Source organism: Gavialis gangeticus, unplaced genomic scaffold, assembly GCF_001723915.1.
Source record: "Gavialis gangeticus isolate Ggan-Ray unplaced genomic scaffold, GavGan_comp1, whole genome shotgun sequence".
In the NCBI taxonomy this organism is placed as follows: domain Eukaryota; kingdom Metazoa; phylum Chordata; order Crocodylia; family Gavialidae; genus Gavialis; species Gavialis gangeticus.
In genome coordinates, this window is record NW_017729029.1 from 13345188 (window position 1) to 13364818 (window position 19631).

Sequence of the window (19631 nt, forward strand, 5' to 3'; positions counted from 1 at the left end):
TGGCCTCTTGCAGCAACCAGTAACATGGACGTGTTTGTTCCAGAGGAAGTCCAACAACCTTGTTTTGATTGCACGGCTAACAGAGGTGTTCCATGGAAACGTGGCAGGGGGAAACTCCAACAGCAACAAGGGAAAACTTTGCTGCATTTTATTTTTAGCATGAGAATACTGGGGAAGTTCTGCAGGAGCAAAACTGCACCTGTACAACAACGTGCGCACTGCTCCTGTATGATAACATTGGGTCCTGCAAGTCAATTTGCAGCAGCTGTGCCCTTCTGGGTGAAGTCAGCCCAAAGGTCCCAGGCAGGGAGGAGGGATGTGGTACCTGGACTCTACAGCTGATGTAACAAGGGATTGTATATAAAGCAGGGATGGCTACTGGCTACGAGAGCTCAAGAAATGGGAGGAAGACATATGCCACCAAAATGCAAGCACCTTCTGTTGACACACAAAATAAGGACTCTTACACTACTGCACTGTGGGTTAAAACGTGGCACATACAAGCATCAAGTGTGCTTCATGGCTAGAAGTAATCCCTGAGGAGTGATGTGAGCATCACAGGAACAGTGACCTCCCATTTCTTTATGCCAGGCAACACAGGGCTTGCAGGGCGAAGAGGGCACATGGCACCAGTACCCACCATGGGCAATGCTGAGCTGGGCTTCTCATGGGGAAGGGCTTCTTGCAGCAGAGGCCCTGCCAAGAGCAAACGCTACATCTGGGATAAGGGACTCAGCTGTGACTCCCTGGGACTGGGGCATGATGTCCAGGCGCGGCAGGACAACGCAGGTGGGATGTAGCCCACCATAACCAAGACCCTATGGCAAATGCAGCAAGATGTAATCACAGGGAGAGAAGGAAACAACTGCCAGGAAAGGAAAGGAAAGGAAAGGAAAGGAAAGGAAAAGAGGCAGAAGGAACTGCAGAGAGATGGAAGAGGTTTCAGCTCAAGTAGAAATCAAGGAGGGGAGCGCTCACCCCATCCCACTGAACTGGATGAAGAACATAAGGGCCCAAGGCTGGAGATGTTTTAAGGGCAAACACACCACTGGGTGTTCACTGTCTCGTGTGCTGCATTTGGGGAGGAACAGGACTGGGACTGGGTCTGTTTTTACCTAGCTAGGGCACACTGTCATTCCCAGTCTAAAATACTGTATTTTCTTGCATACAGCAAACCCTGGAATATAACACACGTCTTATTTTTGGAAGGCCCCAAGAAAGGATTAAAAAAAAAAACAAACAAACCCCAACCTTGGAGTATGAGATCTGGGATCACTGGTCCAGGGTTGTGCACTGGCTCCAACCTCAGCCTCAGCCAAAGACCAGTCCAAAGCATGGGGCTGCATCACCTGGCCAGGAGGCTCCCTAAGGGCCCAAAAATTTGGCAGCAGGAGAGTGGTGAGAGCATTAATTGCCACGGTTCCCAGTCATGGCAATCAATGCTGCCACCAATCCCCCACCAGACTTCTGGACCCTTCAGGATCTGTATTTCTTGCATCTAAGTGTACACCCTGAGAAGGTCTCTGGATCAGTTCATCGGGCTGCGGCTCTGCACATTGGGGGGAAGAAGGACGTCTCCACTGCAGTGACACATGCACAAGCAGCAGAAAAGGGTCCCTTTGGAATCAGGCTCATTTACTTAAGTCTGCTGTCCACAGTCCCCCACAGAGCACAGACCTGCTGTGGAAAGGACCCTGGCTGCTTGAGCAAGGAACGAGCCCCAGAGAAGAGGAGCAGGCCAGGATACAGGTTGTGAACTGAGTCAAAAGTCCCTTGAAAGGATTGTCAACAGGTTTAAAGGATAAATAAAAGGGGTGATCCCAGGCCGGCTCCAAGGATGCTCCCAGAGCCCAACACCACCCTGAGACGCTCTTAGAAAATGGTACAGACAGAGCATGGGCTCGAGTGCTATCTGCCAAGGGACTGTCCTTTTGGGGTGCTTTTGCATGTAGCATCATGGAAAAGTCAGGCTGGAAGGGACCTTAGGAGATCCCATCGAGCCCAACTGTCTGTTCAAGGCAGGATCATTTCTCACTAAACCATCCCAGCCAAATGTTTGTCCAGGCAGATGTCCAATATCTGGGCAGAGATGCAATAAAGAAAAGTTTTTAGCAAGTTGAGTAACTTTGTCTTGAGAGAGATGAGTGTGTGGTCTACCCTGGTCAGTAAAGGCCAATCTTGGACAATGGACCTCAGCCCATTTCCAATCCTTTCTGTTCATCCAAAAATCAGCAAATTTCCTGTTTCAGTCTCAGGCCTGGGAGGAAGTCCCATGGCTAGAAAATGAATGGCGACTTTGCATGCAAGAGCTGCAAATCCAACACACTGGTGACGGAGGAGGCTCTTCTGCGGGCTCCGGGCACAAAGGCACTTTCACAAAGATCAGATTACCCCTGCCCAGTGACACTGCGGTGGAAACTTTAGAGACTTCATTTGGCGGTGGCAAGAGAATACTGCCCTGCTTACGCTGCAGAAACTCCCGACCCAACCGGCTCCTGTTTCCAGGGGCAGTATGGATTACAGGCTCACAGAAACATGATTTACAATTAAGCAGTAATGATTCAAAACCGCACAGGGTGTTTCATAGGGATTAACGACCGACTGGGAGGAGTTACAGTAAGGACCATTAACCTAACCAGCTTTTAATCATCTGGAAATGCCCCGCTGCCATTACAAAATGAACAGAGATCTTTTTTAACTTATTTTTTTCCAGGGTTCAAAGCAGCCAGGCAGTTGCACTGACATCACAGCCCAGCACATTGCAGGCCTGGGCCATGTGTAAGAAATGAATACCTAGCACCTCAGCTAATGGGCAGCCTTGTTATCTGATGCAGCAGGGGTTTATCTTTTGGCTCCTTGCCCTTCAAAGGGGCAGCGCCCAGAGCAAAGCTGATGCTTACCCCACGTTCTAAGTCAAATCCCACGAGGCGATTGAGCAAACGTGATGCACCTTAAACATGCACCAGAAGCACAGAAAGGGAGGGCCTTTTTGTGCTTCTACCTTTTTTCAGCCCTCCATCTTCCCTGAAGCTCATCCCATACCACTCAGCCTGCCCTAGTGAAACAATACCGCCACCAGGACATTCCCTACTCAGCGTCCCATGCCTTTGGACAGCTCTGCATTGCACCAATTTGGGCCAAGACCCACAAAACTCAACATCACTGGATGTCCAGCTGGGCCCTTATCCAGGGAGCTCTCACAGACAAGGTCTCCCGTGCCCCCAGTCACATTAGGCTCCTATTCAGCATGGCTTCTCACTATGTCCGGGTGGAGCCCTGACCCCTTTGGGAGTTTTTCTGGGAACATGATGGGTGCTGTTTTTTCACACACCATCCTATGCATGGAAGTAAAGTGCAGACCAGTTCTGCATTCTTCTGGCAACGTACATGACCAGCTGGGCAGAAGTGGCAGGAAGTGGCAAGGAAGAACATCCAGCAAGCAAGGAGAAGCACAAAGCAAAAGCCTCCAAGTGCTCAGGGGCTTAGAATAGGATTCATGATACTGGCTGGAGTTTGAAGTGTCGCATTCACCTGGCTCCATAGCCGCTGCTCCACCCACAAGCGCATGGATCATGGGTCTTTGTTTTTACAGGCCCACTTTTAACCCTCTCGGCAAGCATGCCATCTTCAGTTCAGGAAAGTAGGGTAGATTTTTAAGCCTGGCTCCCTCCTGGCCCAAAGAGATGGGGGAGCTGGGATACTGTAGGCATCTTTGCTACACAGATACCCTGGAGTGAGTCCTAGAGCCAGGAGCCCCCAAGTGCCATCCTGTCACACGCTAAAGCATCCCACAGCAAAACGATCATGCTAGATGCATCTCGCTATCAGAGGTGACCACAGTGGCTGCATGAGCCTAAGCAACTCAACTCCAAACCCTCCAGGGCTCCTGCGGATGTATCACTGGTGCCCAGAGCAAGCCAAAGGGTGCATTGGCATGACACGGGCAGGCTAGCAGGTGCTTCCTTCCTTTGACTCCTGGAGGATGCGGTGGTCAAGGTGCACAATATGCAGAGGTGCCCCAGGACGGGCAGCTGGCTTGGCCCTTCCTGTTTCTCACTCCTAACACAGGATTCTTGTGGTTATGGGTTCATTTGTGCAAACCAGGGGGAGCGTCTGTGCTTTTCCAACTTCACCTGCCTCGTATTCTCCTCCCGCCCAATGCCTCCTCCCTACCTGGTGTCTCCACACACGGGCCATTCAAGGAAAGCTGATTATTGTTCAGGAGCCTGCCCACTCCAGAACCAAGCTCATCTGCTGCTTTCCAATTCCCCACTTTAATAACGCTCAACGCTTTGGGCTCATTAGCAGTGCTTGCAACAAGCCCGTCTCCGGGCAGCAGCAAAGCCAAGCCCTGTAGCCCTTACTCAGGCCAGACCTACAAGCACAGTTTGTCCCTAAACAAAAAGTTTTGGGTCTGCACAGTGGCACCAGGATGGTAAAGCATCGGCACTTGGCCTTCACCAGCTCCAGCGCACACAGGTCCCTGCACAGCCCAGAGACATATGGCTGGTGCCTGCTCGTGGAAAGAAGCTGCCATCTCACGCTTGCAAGCAGATGGGCATGGGGGAGATGACCAGGAGCGTGGGGACGGGGCAGAGTTTGGGCTCCCTTCATTTCCCTACTAGCCAGCCTTGATAGCACCTCCAACAGCCTGGGGCCGACCGGACGTACACCAGCACGTGCAGGAGATTCACAGAAGATGACATGCACCTCATTGCCCTGATGCACAACACGAACCCCCCACGGGGACTCTCCTGGCACACCGGAAAGGCAGCGCAGAGAGGTGGCCTCCCCACGGCTGGAGGCAAGGAGCCCATCTTCTCCAGAGCACATTTCTCCGGTATGTTAAGCACGAGTCATTCTTATGCGAGGTCTGCCCTGTATGACTGCCAAGGTCAGGCAGTCCTTGCTGCCTCTGCTGCAGAAAGGACGGTTGCGCAGGTTTTCACTGGCGCATGTGGCTTTTTTCCCATGCGTTCTCCCCGCTTCATTTTCCCCTGCCACCAAAGCCCGTGCATCATGCCCATTGCCAGATGACGCTTCTCTCCCCAGACTGCCAATAGCATCTGACCCAGAGCCCAAAACCCCAGCCTCCCTTTTCCTGCCAGGATGGTTAGCATAAACTTCCCGAGCACCCTATCAAACCAGCTGCAGTCAGAGGACCTTCGGGGCAGAGAACCTCGGCCCACACCCATGTAAGTTTGCGCTCACGCTTGCACTGGGAGTAGTAGATAAAACGCCTGTGTACGTGGCCGATACGTTGTGCATGCGGCTGTATGCACCCCCTGGCAGCCACCACCCGGGCAGGGGCGGGGTTATGCCACCTGAATGGGCAGAGTGCGTGCACTTGCAAAGCTGCACAGATGCCAAGGGGACGGGAGGGAGGGGGGCCCAAGGACTGAAAGCCACATGCGCCGTATTTCAAACACAGCTGCACATTTCTCGACGCAGGCCAGGGTCAGGGCACAAGGCTGAACTTGGGGACAGAGAGACTGCGGGGGCAGCAGTCACATTCAGACCTTTAATCAAGGCCAGGACATAAATACTTTGTGTACCACGATGCCCTTCCCCAAGGCATTTTGCGACCACTAAGTAAATCAGCATGCTTCATGCAGCAGTGTGACGTCTATCTCTTTGCATGCGGAGAAGCTGAGGGACAGGCAGGAAAAGTGTCTTACCTGGGGTCACACATGAGAGTCAGTGGCAGGTCCGGGAGCTGAACCCTGGGAACATGCCCTGCTGTGCTCAATAAACTCACTGCCTGTCTCCTCGGTGGTGGGCTGGGAGGGGACGGAAGCATGGTATTGGTGTCAAACAGAGGGGAATAATGTCGTTGAGATGTAGTTTAACCACAGGCAGAACACGAGGTTAATTCTTCCTGGTTGCTGGGGGACTTCCCTTTATGTTCAACATGGTGAGCTCTCTCCATGGCACTCGGAGCACAGCACTGCATCTCTGCTCACCCACATCAACCTCAAACAGAGAGGACTGGTCTTTTGGGTACAGCAATGAGCCCAGATACCAGTGCCCTGCCCCACCGCAGGGTGCCTGTGGGGAAATCACTTCAGTTTCTGCACCTCCATTCTCCACTCCACACCGGGGATAATTCTCCCTGCCTTCTCTTAGAGGCAAGGACTCTATACAGGGCCAGCAGGAGGGAGCCCATCAGTACAACTGGATTATGCATCCTCATCAAAGCAGCAAACAAATTATTCTCACTTTCCTTTTCCTCCCAGCACGGCAGAGAAACTTCCAGGGTTATTAAGACATGTTGCTGATAAAGGATCCAGCCACCAATGGAGCTGGATGCTGGGCAAGCACACTGAACTACACAGGAAAGGGCCAGCATCATTTTTGGGTGCAGCCTGCCAGACTGAGCACGCTGCCTTTGTGCCAATGAAAATGGCTACACGATATAGCGGGGTCTCTATCATGTAACGTGTGCGCATGTGTGCATACATGCACACATACACACACACATATACACAAGATATATATTATCTGTATATAAGAGATATATAGATTATATAAGATACAGCTGTATCTTACATTTGGGGGCCCAGGTGGAAATCACAACCGAAAATGAGTTCAGGGACTCAAAGGAGAGAGCCGCAATCATTCTGCTCAATCATCCCCCGATTGCCTGCCTCCTAGATGGAGAGGCCCAGAACCCCAGGCGGCGGGTTGAGTATTTATGCTGTTGTTATTTCCCCTCGTATCAAAATTATTAATGGCCTGATGTGAACAGTCATCACAAATATCAGTGCTATTTAACCGGAGTGAATGCTTGAACTCGGAGAACCTTCTGGCACGGCCTTCTCAATCAAAGAGATCTCATCGCGTCAATGCCTTTAATCAGACCCATTCTCCGGCGAGGACTTAGTGGTGTGTACTTGATGACACAGGGTTGCACAGATTATACACCCTTACATAAATGGAAGCAGCCAGTGACAGGATTTAAAATGAGATTTTCATACTCAAGAGATACGATAGGCCCATTTCTGCCCTGCTGAACACTAATTATGATCCTGGAGAAACAGCCAAGTATGAATTTGGCCGAGCAAAGGCTATTCTACCTCCAGCATAAACCCATAGAGTCAGAGAGAAGTGGGGCTGGAAGGGAATTCCAGATGTCCAACCCCTTGTCTGAGGCAGGACTGTCCCTATCCAAACCATCCTGTACTCTGAAGAGGTTTTTTTTTTTGTTTTCACAGAAATTTTTTCCATTGAAAAACCAAAAATCCTCAGGTTTCACAGAGGGAGTGGTTGGGCTGGGGGGGGGGTAGGTGTTGGTGTGTCAGGGGGAGTTGGCTTTTTGACTCCCAAATTCTGAATAAAACAAAAAAAATAGTTACATTTTCTACACCCCCCCAAAAAAATTCCTGTTGTCAAAGAAGCTGTTTTCTGCCCTCAGATATTTCAGTAGAACATTTTCCATCTGTTCCGCTGCCCTAAAAGGCTCAAAATAAAACCTGCAGCAATCAGCACTCCCATCACACCCCCCTTTACCCCTCTCAAAAAATGGGTAAGAATTTACTGAGGTGGGGACCATGCTGAGTCCAGCCCTCCTTTCAGACACCACATCTTGGCATCTTCTCTCCTTCTAGCTCAGTCTGCCCAACCTGAGAAATGGGAATAATGGCATCTCCTTCCACAGCAAAGGTCTTGGAGGTCTGCAGGCCAGAGGGAGGCTGCAAGGGCAATGATCCTGACTTTTCATAGTTTTGCTTTCTATCCTGAAGCTTAAACTGCAAGAGGAAAAGGAACTTCCCCCCACCCTCAAGTGCCACTTTCATTCCCTCACTCTTCCCGTATCAGTGAAATGCAGGCGTTAGAAGCAGCCAGGAGGACACAAGATGGGGGTAAGGTAACAAGTGGGCTTGGAGAGGTCCACAGGAGCAGAAAAAGGTTTTGCAAAGAGGTTCTCTTACAAGTTGCTCTTAGTGATTCGGGGCTTAAGCCAGCACTAAGCAAGAAGCCTTCACGTCTAACCCTTCAGCAGGCCAGAGGACTAAGGATCTGCAGAAGCCAGAGCTGCCTGGAGGAAGTTGAAGGCCAAGTCTTCAGCCAGAGACATTAGACTGAAGCCACAGGCCAGGGGGTGGGAGGAGAAGGCCGAGCAGCTGCACCCAAGGAACTCGAAATGTAGAGAAGTCAGCAGAGACTGCAAATGCTTCAGAGGCAGCGAAGGATGCAGGGCACAGCAAGGGAGGGAGGCAGCGAGGGCCAGAGCCCAACTCCAAAGGGAAAGACCAAGTGCAGCCCCCTGCCAGCCATCATCTCTAAATCCTCTTTGCTCCGTGGAGCTCTTCTTCACCCTCATTCCCTTTTAATCAGACCTGACCTACAGACGTCAACCTGCTTTGAGCTAAATCAACGCAACTGCCACGTCCAGGAGGCTGTTACAGAAAAATCTGACTGACACTGTAGGCAGGAGTCCACAGCCTCCCTCTTGGTCTGGCCCCGATCCTGTTCCTTTGCTTGCAAGCTTAATTCTTTACCTTAAGGGCATGGAGAACACGCTGGGTCTCCAGCGCAGGCTCGTCTATACGCCCTCACTCCCGAAGCTGCCACAGCTCTGAGATGCTCTTTTGATCACGCTGTGCAAACACCACTGTTTATTGACTAAGGGCTCTCCAGAACCCAGAGCTCTTTAAAAATATATTATACTATATACACACACTTCCGTGTGTGTGCGTGCATGCATGCATGCGTGTGCATGCATATGTATGTGCACGCACGCACACACACACACACACACACACACACACACACACACACACACACACACACACACACACACACACACACTTCAGTGCAACAGAATGCAATATTCCACTTGCGTGTATATGTATGTGTGTATATATAGGTAGACAAGGTACTTGGGTAAATGTGATATCTTTTATTAGACCAACTAAATACCTGGAAAAATTGTTCTTTGCAAGCTTTCAGGCACACCCTTCTTCAGGCCTAGGGAGAGCCTGCTGGGGTGTGTGCGCTCTCCTGGGTGGAACAGAAGCTTAAGCCAATATGCAAAATGCAGGTCTGTGAAAATGCAAATGCTGGCAGCGAGGATCAGAGACAACAGGTGCGAGACAGGTAGGTGGGGGGGAATGTTGACCTGGCGAAAGAATGTAGCTGATAGAATGTAGAGAAGTTACCTGGTGTTACTGGATGTTAGGCAGGTTATAATGTGCCATAAATCCAATGTCTAGATTTAATCCACGATTTTTTGTATCCAGTAGATTTATGAAGTGAAGTTTGTAGGCTTGTCTATGAAAGGTGTTTTGTAAATGTGTGTGTGTAAATACACACACACATACACACACTCTATTGCATCTGGGAGAAAAGCCAACCAAGACTTTCACTTAGGACTCAGGGAGGTAAATCCAAACTCCAAGCACAAGCAGCAGGGCACAAAAATGTGAACAGATGCAGCAGTTCCCCAGCTACTGTGCCAGCACTGTGCTGAAATCATACCCCGGCTCTTCCTATCCAGCTTCCCTGAATGGAGGAGCCAGGTTATCAGCACCGTACCTGATCTACATACAAAAGGACCCGCGTGTGCCCACCTATGCCAATCCCTGGATATGGCTCCTGAACAAGGAGAGCTCTGCTTGCAATGGGAGGACTTAATAAGGCAGGGCTGGACTGTGGCTCACCTTGTGCACCCCTGCCCCGCCTTGGAGCCAGAAATGGGGAAGCCATCTCTAGAGAACTGCTATTTGCTTTCTTGTGCTGCTAGGAAAGGAGCAAAAGGAGGAAAACAACACTATTCCAACACATCAAAGGACATGTGCTTCTGGTGTCCCCTGGGCTGGAAGCCAGAGCAGCACGATGCACCCCACAAGGCCTGGGGTGCTTTCTAATAACCGCAGTGCTGAAGAGCATGATGAACTTCCCTGGTAACACTTGCAAAGTTACATTTCCCAGCTCATCCTCTGCTTAAAATATGCATGGCCTTAAAACCTCGGTCCCCTGATTCCAAGCCATGGCACCCAAGGGGGGTCCTCTGCACCTTCCCTGAGCTTTGGATGAGAGGCTAAATGTCCACAGGCAGTAAACTGGTGTTGGAGGGATAGAGATGGGAAGTCAGAGAGAAGGTAAATGTCAGCTCCTCAGCTGGTGTTTAGCAACCGAGTACCAGGAAAGTCCACAGGGCTCCTGCAGCTCACAGAACCAGGCATCTGACCCAAATGAGCTAAAGAAGTAGCGTGCAGAACACGTTATCTGGAAAATAACAGGAGCTTATAACATGCAAGGCCTGCTACAATTATAGGCGGGCAACATTTTGGAAAGCAATTTATTCATCTCCAAAAAACTGCAATTTGGGTGGGACAAACTGAATTCAAATTGTGAGAGGTTTCCACTGTGAAAACCAAGCAATTCAGGAAAGACAAAATGTTTTGTTTCAGCATGTTTGAAAAAGGGGCAGTTGAACCTCTTGTTTTGAAACAATGCCTCAAGCACCAAACTTAGCTATGCCTAAAAGACAAAGGGAAAAATAAACCTTAAAACTATAAAACAAATATTTGGCAGGTGTTTGTTTTGGTAGGGGAAAAAAGAAATCAAACCAATTTCATTTGGGGGTTGCTCCGAACTGAAAGTTCAGGGTTTTTCCCCGCCCCCAATTTCTCAGTTCAGCCACCAACCTGCTAAATCAATCATATGCAAAGCTCCGATCGCGATGTTATAATGAGGAATTAATCAGGGCATATAGCTGAAGATGCCAGATTACCACTGGCATGGCATTAACAAGGGATCCTATTAAGATACAATTTATATGGAAACACTGACACAGTAAAAACTAAATTAAATGGATCCAATGAAAACCTACTGTATTAGTCTAAGAACCACTTTTCAAGTTAATTCCTTGTGTTAAAAAAGAACAAAAAGGAACTGAATCTTACCTAAAATTAAATTAAAGGCCTAATCTAAATCCAGGAAAATACCATTCCAGTTAAGACCCCGATTCAGAAAAGCATGTAAGCATGTGACTAATTCCCTGGCCTTCAATTGGATTTAAGCCTGGGCTCAGGTGCTTTCATGAATGACCGAGGCAGGCCGCCACGTGTTTCTGCACTAGGGGTTCCCACAACTGTGAGCTAGCCTGGCGTGCCTTATAGCCCACGCGTGCAACCGTGTTGCATGCAGCAGGGCTAAAATTGAGCCAAGGCACTGTTGACAGCCAGGTCCCTAGCTAGGGTACAACATTGCAGGCTAGAAAGGGAAGGACTCATTTTCTTGCAAGAAGATGTCCCATGCAAATTCCCAGATCCCACCCCCTGCTTGACCCTGCCTGAATCAGGGGATTCTCATACTCATGCCCCCTCACTCTCTGGGTGCCTGCATCTTCTGGACCAGCAACATTGCCTTCTTGCAGGCATTTAAACTAAAACCCAGCAAACAGGTGCTGCCAAGTGCTGCAGGGTGCTTTGCTGCAGGATGAGACACAGTGACGGCGTCCCAGCTGAAGGCAGGCATCGGCACCAAGTCCCCTCGCCCCCAGCACACACGTTAATGATCCGTATCCCTGCCCCAAGAATCCCCAGTTCAGTCTCTCTGGAGGCCCTGAAGAATGGCCCTCAATATAACATCTCTCCAAACTACTCAGTGTTGCCAAAAAAAAACCCTTCCTTCTCCCATATTCCCTGGACCATCACAGGGACACCACTCCAACCCCATCTCAGCGGGTTGCCAACACCTTCCCAAAAACCACTTGGGCTGCTGGAGTCAGGTGTTCCCAACAGGTGCTTCTGCTAACGCACAGGGCACCTGCAATCCCTGCACCAGATCTCACTTGCTGAAGTCAAGGGACTTGCTTTCAGAAACCGCTCAGCTGTGGTTCAGTTGAGAGAAACGCAAGGAAAGCCACATTTCTCAATGCTCTTAAAATGCCAACACATCCTGATGTCAAATTGAGGCCCATTCCAGTGCTTCAGAGAGCACCCTGCAGGCTCAGCACCTCCCTAAGTAAACTAGGGGTGCTACTATATAGATATATGTCATATATTAAGTATTAATAAATATACTCATCTAGTGTTATTATACAGAGGTCTGGGGAAGGAGAATCACCAGCTATTCTTCCTGACAGTCCCATTTTTTAAAAGGGAAACTCAAGTGAAACAGCTTAAAATCCATGCCCTTCTCAATAGCATGCAATGGCCAACAGCACTCAGCTGCTAACGTGAAACACACACAAAACACACACTGTTATGATGCACAATTAGCTGCTACAATTCATTCTACTTCCATTTTTGTTTGTAGCTGGTTTCAATTTTCTGAGTCTCGTACAAATGGGTGCATCCTTGTGGCTGCGTATGACAAACTCGTGGGGCAGGGGGAGGAAGGGAGCATTTTTGTTCCTGGTGCTTTGTTTTGTTTTGTTTTTGTTTTTGTTTTTTATTTATTTACAAGCCTTCTCACTGGTGGTTTTAAAGCACATCCTCTTTTTTTCTTTTCTCAGAACTCCCTGCATGACTTGGTATCTTTGTTTTCACAATGGCAGCGATGAAGATACCCGTCAACTGGAAAGCAAACAAAGTCACCAGCATCGTTTCCCTCATTGCAAGGGGGACCAAATGTCCTTGCCTTTCAACCCTGGATTAGGAGAGACGGTCCAGAGCGCCCAGGAAGTACAGTCCTATTGTGGCCCAAACTAGGGGTTAGACAGAGAGCAACAAACTCACTTCACTTGTAAATGAAACCAGATCGTCCAGTCCAGCCCAGGAGCTGTAAAAGGCAAGATCCCAGTCATCTAACTGCCCCACTCCACCCATCAGGGATTATTTTACAGCTGACATCGGTGAATGTCAAACTGGACCTGGAGCACAGCAACAGCAGCCAAGCCACTTGAAGATTTTCTTTTCAAAAGAAAACACAGTTTCCCCATTTCATCATGGAAAGGATCAGTGATATAAACTCCCCAACTTTTCACTGCAGAATGACAACCCCAGTGTCTTAAACCAGAGAATCAGCCCCATGGGTTTACAGATGAAAATCAGGAAGATCCAAGCAAAGAGCTTCCCAGACGTGTTTCCATCCATATTTTCCTACAAGAACCTGGCAGGGGGCAGCTGAATAACTACACTGCCCATGAACTTGAACTAGCAAATCTTTGCCTTCCAAGCAAGGACCCCGATCGTGGACGTGAACAGAGCCCCTGCCAGAGGGACGGGGCAGCCGGGACCATCTTGCGTTGAGTGGTAAGGAAACGCGCTTCTCCGCCCAAAGCACTGGACTCTGCAGCCCATGCTGTGGATGTCCTGATTTCACCCGTGTCAGTAATGCACAATCAGTCCTACAGCAATGGGGTTGGCTGTTCTGTCCCTTCCAAATCTATAGCTATTGCTGATTAAAATGTATCTGCCCTTGGCTTCAGCTTCATCTTCCGGATACATTAAGCATTACTCTTATTAAATCAATAGGTTACTCTCTGAGTTACACTGTTGCATGGAGGGAAAAGGTGGGGACAAATAAAGACACAAATAGCAAAAGCCAGCAGCTTGCCAAGACATGTCAATAACTGCTCCATACTGCCTGGCACTGAGCATCCAGCTGCGGTCCTGAGCGCTCTCACGTAGTGAACAGTTGAGGGCACATCACAGGAGTTCCTTGGACTGGCCGTGCCCTCTCACATGCCCCTTCTTTCAGGGGTGCAAGATTTCACAGTGAACCGGGGTTGTCACATCACCCGAGGGAAGAAAATTGGACACAGCTGATGATAAAGCCCCTGGGAGCAAACACCAGCTGGTTTTAAATCTAAAGCTGACTCTCCGGCACCTGACAGCCAACAGCTCAGAAGTTGGACATACAGAAGACCACCTAAGCAAGCCCCAGCACCGAAGACCTCCTAAGCAGGCTCGAGCTCCTTTTCCAGGCATCTCTTTCCACTAAGACATAGAACAATTTTAATTTGCAGCCACAGAGAAGAAATCGGTACTAGGCACCGCTCCTCACACCACTTTGTTGGCTTAACCCTCCAGAGAAAGGGCATTGCCTTGGGAGGAGACCACCAGCCAGGCACGAGGGCTGCAGGACCAACATGAGTGGCGACTACTTCCTGCCAGCTCTTCTGGCCAAGTGAAAGCCTTGGAGTGAGAAAACTCAGGGGGACATAATGCTGCACACTCTACAGGGTAAATTAAACACATTTGCATAAATCAAAGCACTTCCTGGAGGGTTTCCCCCACCCCCTTTAATCCAGGGCTTGTCTGTGTTCTCACCGTAACAGATTGCAACAGAGCCTGGGTTCTGAAAGGGTGCAGGGACAGTGCTACAGGATGCTCTGAGGTAGGGAATGGAGGACAGGTACAAGGAAGACAGTGCAGAGGCCTCCTTCCTACAGACCAGGAAAAAGGGGCTCACTCCAAGCATCCCGCTTTGCTCAAGACTCCCCACCTGGAGCAACTGACCCCTGCAAAGAGCAGCTCCAGGACCAGACAGTAGTGCTCATCGGGGCCAAACCGGACCGGACCAGCGGTGCCAAAGCCGATGTCACGGAAATGACCCAAAGCCAGAGACAACTTGGGAACGCCGGCTTTCCTGGACTGGATCAACAGGCAGAGGCACCTCCATGACTGCCACCAAAGCTACACCACCCTTTAACAAAGATGTGGAGTAGGGCAGGGATCATTGCATGACTGAATATCAACCTCAACCAGCCAGACAGCTAACACACGCCTAACGCGGCCTGGGTTTTGTGCATTGGGGGCGAGGGAAGGGACATGTGGGCCCGCTGATGTGATCTTTGTGTTCCTTGTTTTTTGGTCTTCCTCTTTCCAGTTAGCTGAGCTGCAACTTCTTCCCCTACCCCCACCCCCATAACACATTAAAAAAACTTAACTAAAACAGATCTGATCTTGCTTATCTAGATGCTGACTCCAACTGACGTCCTGCCCCTTGGGCAAGGGTTGGACCTGATCATCTCTCTCCCTTCTAGCTCCAATACCTATGAACCTATGATCTTCAGGTTATCAGGTGAAGAGCTATGTCACGTGGACTACTCATTGCTCAAATTCATACAGCCATAGCTAATCAAGACAGGTCTGTTAATTAAATACAAGCAAGGAGATGCTTGAAAAGCAACACGTTACCTAAAAGAAGGTCTTGGTCCTCTCCGTTCGGTTTGTTGCTGCATACGAAGACAGCCCAGAACTGAGGAGTGCACTTGGTTTAAAAAGGGAGACAAGTTTTGCTGGGACCCCCTCCCCCCCACACACACAATTTTTAAAGAAAAATTAATCCATTTTAGCCAAAAAGTAATAATTTTTTTTTGTTAAAATGTCAAGATTTTGACAAGCTCTATTATGAAGAGAAACCCAGTGCTCTCAAGGATGTCACCTCATTCATAAATGTGAATTTGAATAAGGGCACAATGCTTTATTTTGAAATCAGGTGGTTTCATGAGCAACCTAATGAGGGAGAAGGTATTTGAGTGGGATTAAAACCCGGGGCCAATCACCCCTGATGGATCAGTCCTCTGGGCAACTCCTATTCTGTTGGGTCCTAAGCAGAGAAATGTACGGCTCCTTGTTCTCTCTCTCTGCCGGGTGAGGTCACCCTGTCCACCAATCTTGCCATTTTTGTTTTGCAGCATTCACATCTCCATTAATTGCTTTAACGACCAATCCATCAAGCAACTGGGAGCCCTGGCAACAGGCCGATACTGCTGCTTTGTTAAGGACTGAAGAATGTGGCCCAATAGCAGACATAATCTCCTGTACTTCTATAGCACCTTCCATCTCTAGGGACCACAAAACAACCCACAAATATTAGTGAATATAGATCCAGCACCCCTGCAAAGGAAGGAGGCACTGTCCCCAACCAGCACAGACTAATAAAGGGACTTGTCTACCATCTTGCCAAGTCCAAAAGCCAGATTTCCCCCTTTCTCCCCCATCCCAATTCCTTTCCAGTGCTGGAGCTCCGGACTAGCTTTCCCTCCCAGTGCAATTTCAAAGGGCCTCTGCTAAAAAGTGAGTTTTCTGCAGTCCCAAAACAACTCCTTTAGCCCTGCCCCTCCAAAAAGCAGGTCAAAGCAAAGAGCAAGGCACAAACAATAGCATCGCCATCCAAAACTTAAGTCAGGAACTGCAATACAGAGCCTCCAAAATGCAAGAAACACGCTGTTCTCGGTGTCAGATTTATTGCTGCCTTGCAGAAGGAAGCCAAACATCTTAATATGGAAAAATGCGGCTGCTTCTGACCCAAACAGATTGGGAACAGGAAGTAAAAGCAAATTACCCAGCTGTGGCCTCCTCAACGTATGAGCAGGAGCAGAGACCCAGGGTTTTCTGCTGCTGCCTCTCCCAATTCACGACTGCCCCAGGCGCTCTCCCCTCAGGCCCGAGCCCGGTCCCACCACGGGCAGGAGGAACTGGATGTGCAAGCCCCCGAGAAACCAGGAATCCTTTTACGAGCCCAAGGGAGCAAGGAGAAGGAAGGAGAACATCCCCGAAAAGCTACGCTCTGCTCTGCCTGCCAAATGGTGCAGCTCTCGGGAGGATGGATTCTTGGCTGGAGTAAACCAATGGAGCAATGCCACCCGTGCAAGGATCTTGCCCACTGACTCTACATAGGTGCATCTGGGACCAGACCCGGGCACTGGGAAACTGGGCCAAGATTGAAAAATGACAAAAGTCAGTCCTTAAATGGTTAAAAAAATAAATCATGGGCTCTTAAACCAAAATGATGAGCTCTGGATTCTTTTTTTCTTTGTTGTTTCATATCCAAGACAAAGCTTTCAAGTTTTATTCTGCTGTTAAAAGGACTAGAAACCTGATTTTTTTTTGTTCTAAATGAAAGCTAGGAATGTTGTGCAATCACCTGACTCCCGGAGCTGGGGCTTGAAGACAACGCAATCCACTATTTCCCAAAGTCTGCAGTACCCATCGTTAGAGCCAGCCACACCGAAAGGGCCCTCTTTGCAAAAGACCCTGACTGTGAATGCCAAACATGCTGGCGTTAAAAGCTTAGCAGAACAAAACGTGACACACCAGCCAGACAATGCAACAAAAACGGCACTTTACAATGAGCACACGCTAAACGAAGCCTTTCCATCCAACCCCCAAATTAAAACCCAGCTTTTGTGAAGGTTTGCAACTATTATTTTTATTACCTCAAGCAGCTATCGCTACAAGACCTTAAAAGATCAAGCATCAGGTAGTAAAATATTTAACAACAGAGAACCTGAGTTTTTGAAGTTTTTTTTGCTCCCAGCAGGAATAGGCCAGGTTCTGGTCCGGCATCCTAAGCAAGATCCACCAGGTTGTGACTGGCATCACGGCGGGCAGAATCTCACCCCAAAATGCATGCAGCTTTTCTGGGGGAAAAGCTAGAAAGAACGAGCACGACTGAGTAGGCATATATCTGTACAGCTACCTATCTCTCTACATCTATAGATAGATAGATCTATATAGGTGTCTAGCTATATCTAGACATATAGATAGATATCTAGAAATATAGATAGATCTATCTATATAGATCTATCTATATCCTTCTATATATCTAAAGATATCTATAGATATATAAATATAGATAGATAGATAGATAGATAGATCTATTGGGTACAGCACAGGCTACGGCTTTTCTGAGGACATTTTGTACAGTACATTTGCGATCCTGCCCCCGAGCGCGCGCACGAAGACGCTCTCCCACACACGGCAGTGTTGAGCTCCTACCTCATATTCTTTTAAATCTGTCAGCTTCTCATTCCCAAGAGCTGCTTGGGCCGAGGGGCTGCGCAGCAAGGCAGGAAACCCTCTTTGCACTCATGTTATCGCCACCCGAAATCCTCGCTGCGCCCAGGAAGCCTCCGGAGCAAATCCGAGTTTAGAAAGAACAATAAACGGGTGTCAGGAAAGGCAGCCGAGTCGGTCAGAAGTGCCGCCAAAATCTCGCCTCTTTCTCCAAAAAGGCCCTCCCTTCGGCTGGCTGCCAATCAAGCCCTGATCACGAGGCCGTTCCCAGAGCCTGAACAGAGTTCTTATTGACACAGCTTATGTCTGCGGCACGCAGCCCTCTGCCAGGCTTTCAAGAGCAGATCGGATTACACAGACACATTCTCCACGATTTTCTGCATCCAGAAGCCTTTCGACATAAAACGCCGGCCTCCAAAGACTGGGGGTTTTTTTTCAGCTCAGTACCCCTGCATGTCCTTGCTCGGAAAGAAGCCCGTTCTGCCACCTGGACTCGGGCTAAGGAGACCTTTGCTCCTGCAGAAATCCCAATTAAAGGGGGCTTGGGGGGTGGAAATCAATCCAAAGGACTATCCACAAGGCAGGGATATCAGGCCTGTCGTGGGTCTTGAGCAGCAAGAAAAATATTTGCAGACCCAAGTTCAAACTGGGGAATCACCCAGCCCCCAATTCTGGCCATCGCACGTTAACCCCGGAGCGAGCGGACTCAAAGCACAGACCTCTCATCTATTTATTCACCAGGTGCACCGGGAAGGGCAGTCCCCCAAGTCGCTGACACACAAAGAGGCCTCTCCCCATAGGCCGACTTTACAATCAGAGCGTAAAAGGAATTAGCAAAATGCTTTACACCGACAAAAGCGCTCTTTGCCAAAGATGTTCAGGTCCTACTAGAGCAAGCGGACTTTGGCCTTCATATTCCAGCTATGCAGAGGAAGACGCATACCTTTGCTTCGAGAGCTAAGGCACGTTAATTTTTTAAAAAACTAAATAAAAAAAAATCTAGCAGGAAATGTGGAACCTGTAGCAAACAAGCCAACACATTACGCACAAGACAGTTTCCCTGCCGAGAGAGAGAGTCATCCCCCAAGTCGCTTCACCGGAGCATGATTGAACGTCCCTGCTGAAGTTTGACTTCTGGAAAGCAGGCACACAAATCAAGGGGGATTTGAACTCGGGGGCTTTTTACATGGTTTTAAGGATGATGTGTTTTCTGGTAAATAAGGTGCCTCTCCCAACCTCTCCCTCCTTGGCTGGTCATCGTGCTCAGTCCGAGGTTGGTGCTGGAGGGTGCACCGCGGGTGCTGGTCACCCCCAAACCTCGGGGTGGTCTGACCCATGCAAACCCAAGCGCTGCTTGGTGCTCCTCGCACGAATAAAGCACGCTGCTCCCCAGCACCTCGCATGTCCAAGTCACACAACCCAGGCCTCGCGGACAAGCCGAGCTTTAACAGCACAGCGGAGAAACCCATGGGAGAGGGATGCACTGCTGCAGCACCCTTCCTCCCAGCCCCTATGTGCAAGGCAGCTTGAAAGTCCCCATAGGGGTTCGAGGGAAAGCCGCCATGCAGAGGGCAGGCTGCATGAATACCCAGCACCATCCCCCCAGCCCATCAGAAAAACAGCCTGCGTAAAGATGTGATGGATGCCCTACCATTACTAGCACCAGGTAACAACCCCAACGCCTGCAAGGGTCCTTCTGCTCTTCCATCACCTGGCTCCTACAAGCAATCGCAGCCCAGAAATACCCAGTGGTTGAAGCAGCTCTGAAACTTCCCCAACGCCACAAGTCTGACGCGGCTTAATGTCACGTGTGCGCACATGGGGAAGAAATCCCGGCTGCAAAACAGCCACCGTGCACCTGTAACGGCTGTGCAAAACGCTCACAAACCAGGTTTGACCTGGGGTCTTGCAGAACAATCCCAGCCCGCGGCA

General features: G+C 49.4%; 1 protein-coding gene across 1 annotated transcript in view; it reads right to left on the reverse strand.

Moving 5' to 3' along the window:
* The window catches only part of MBNL3 (muscleblind like splicing regulator 3), a 107871-nt gene extending 89827 nt beyond the window's left edge, over positions 1-18044 (reverse strand). The window contains exon 1 of the mRNA XM_019521278.1: positions 17682-18044. The gene's annotated coding sequence lies outside the window, so the exon portion shown is untranslated. The remainder of the gene's footprint in view (positions 1-17681) is intronic.
* Between the last annotated feature and the right edge of the window lie 1587 nt (positions 18045-19631).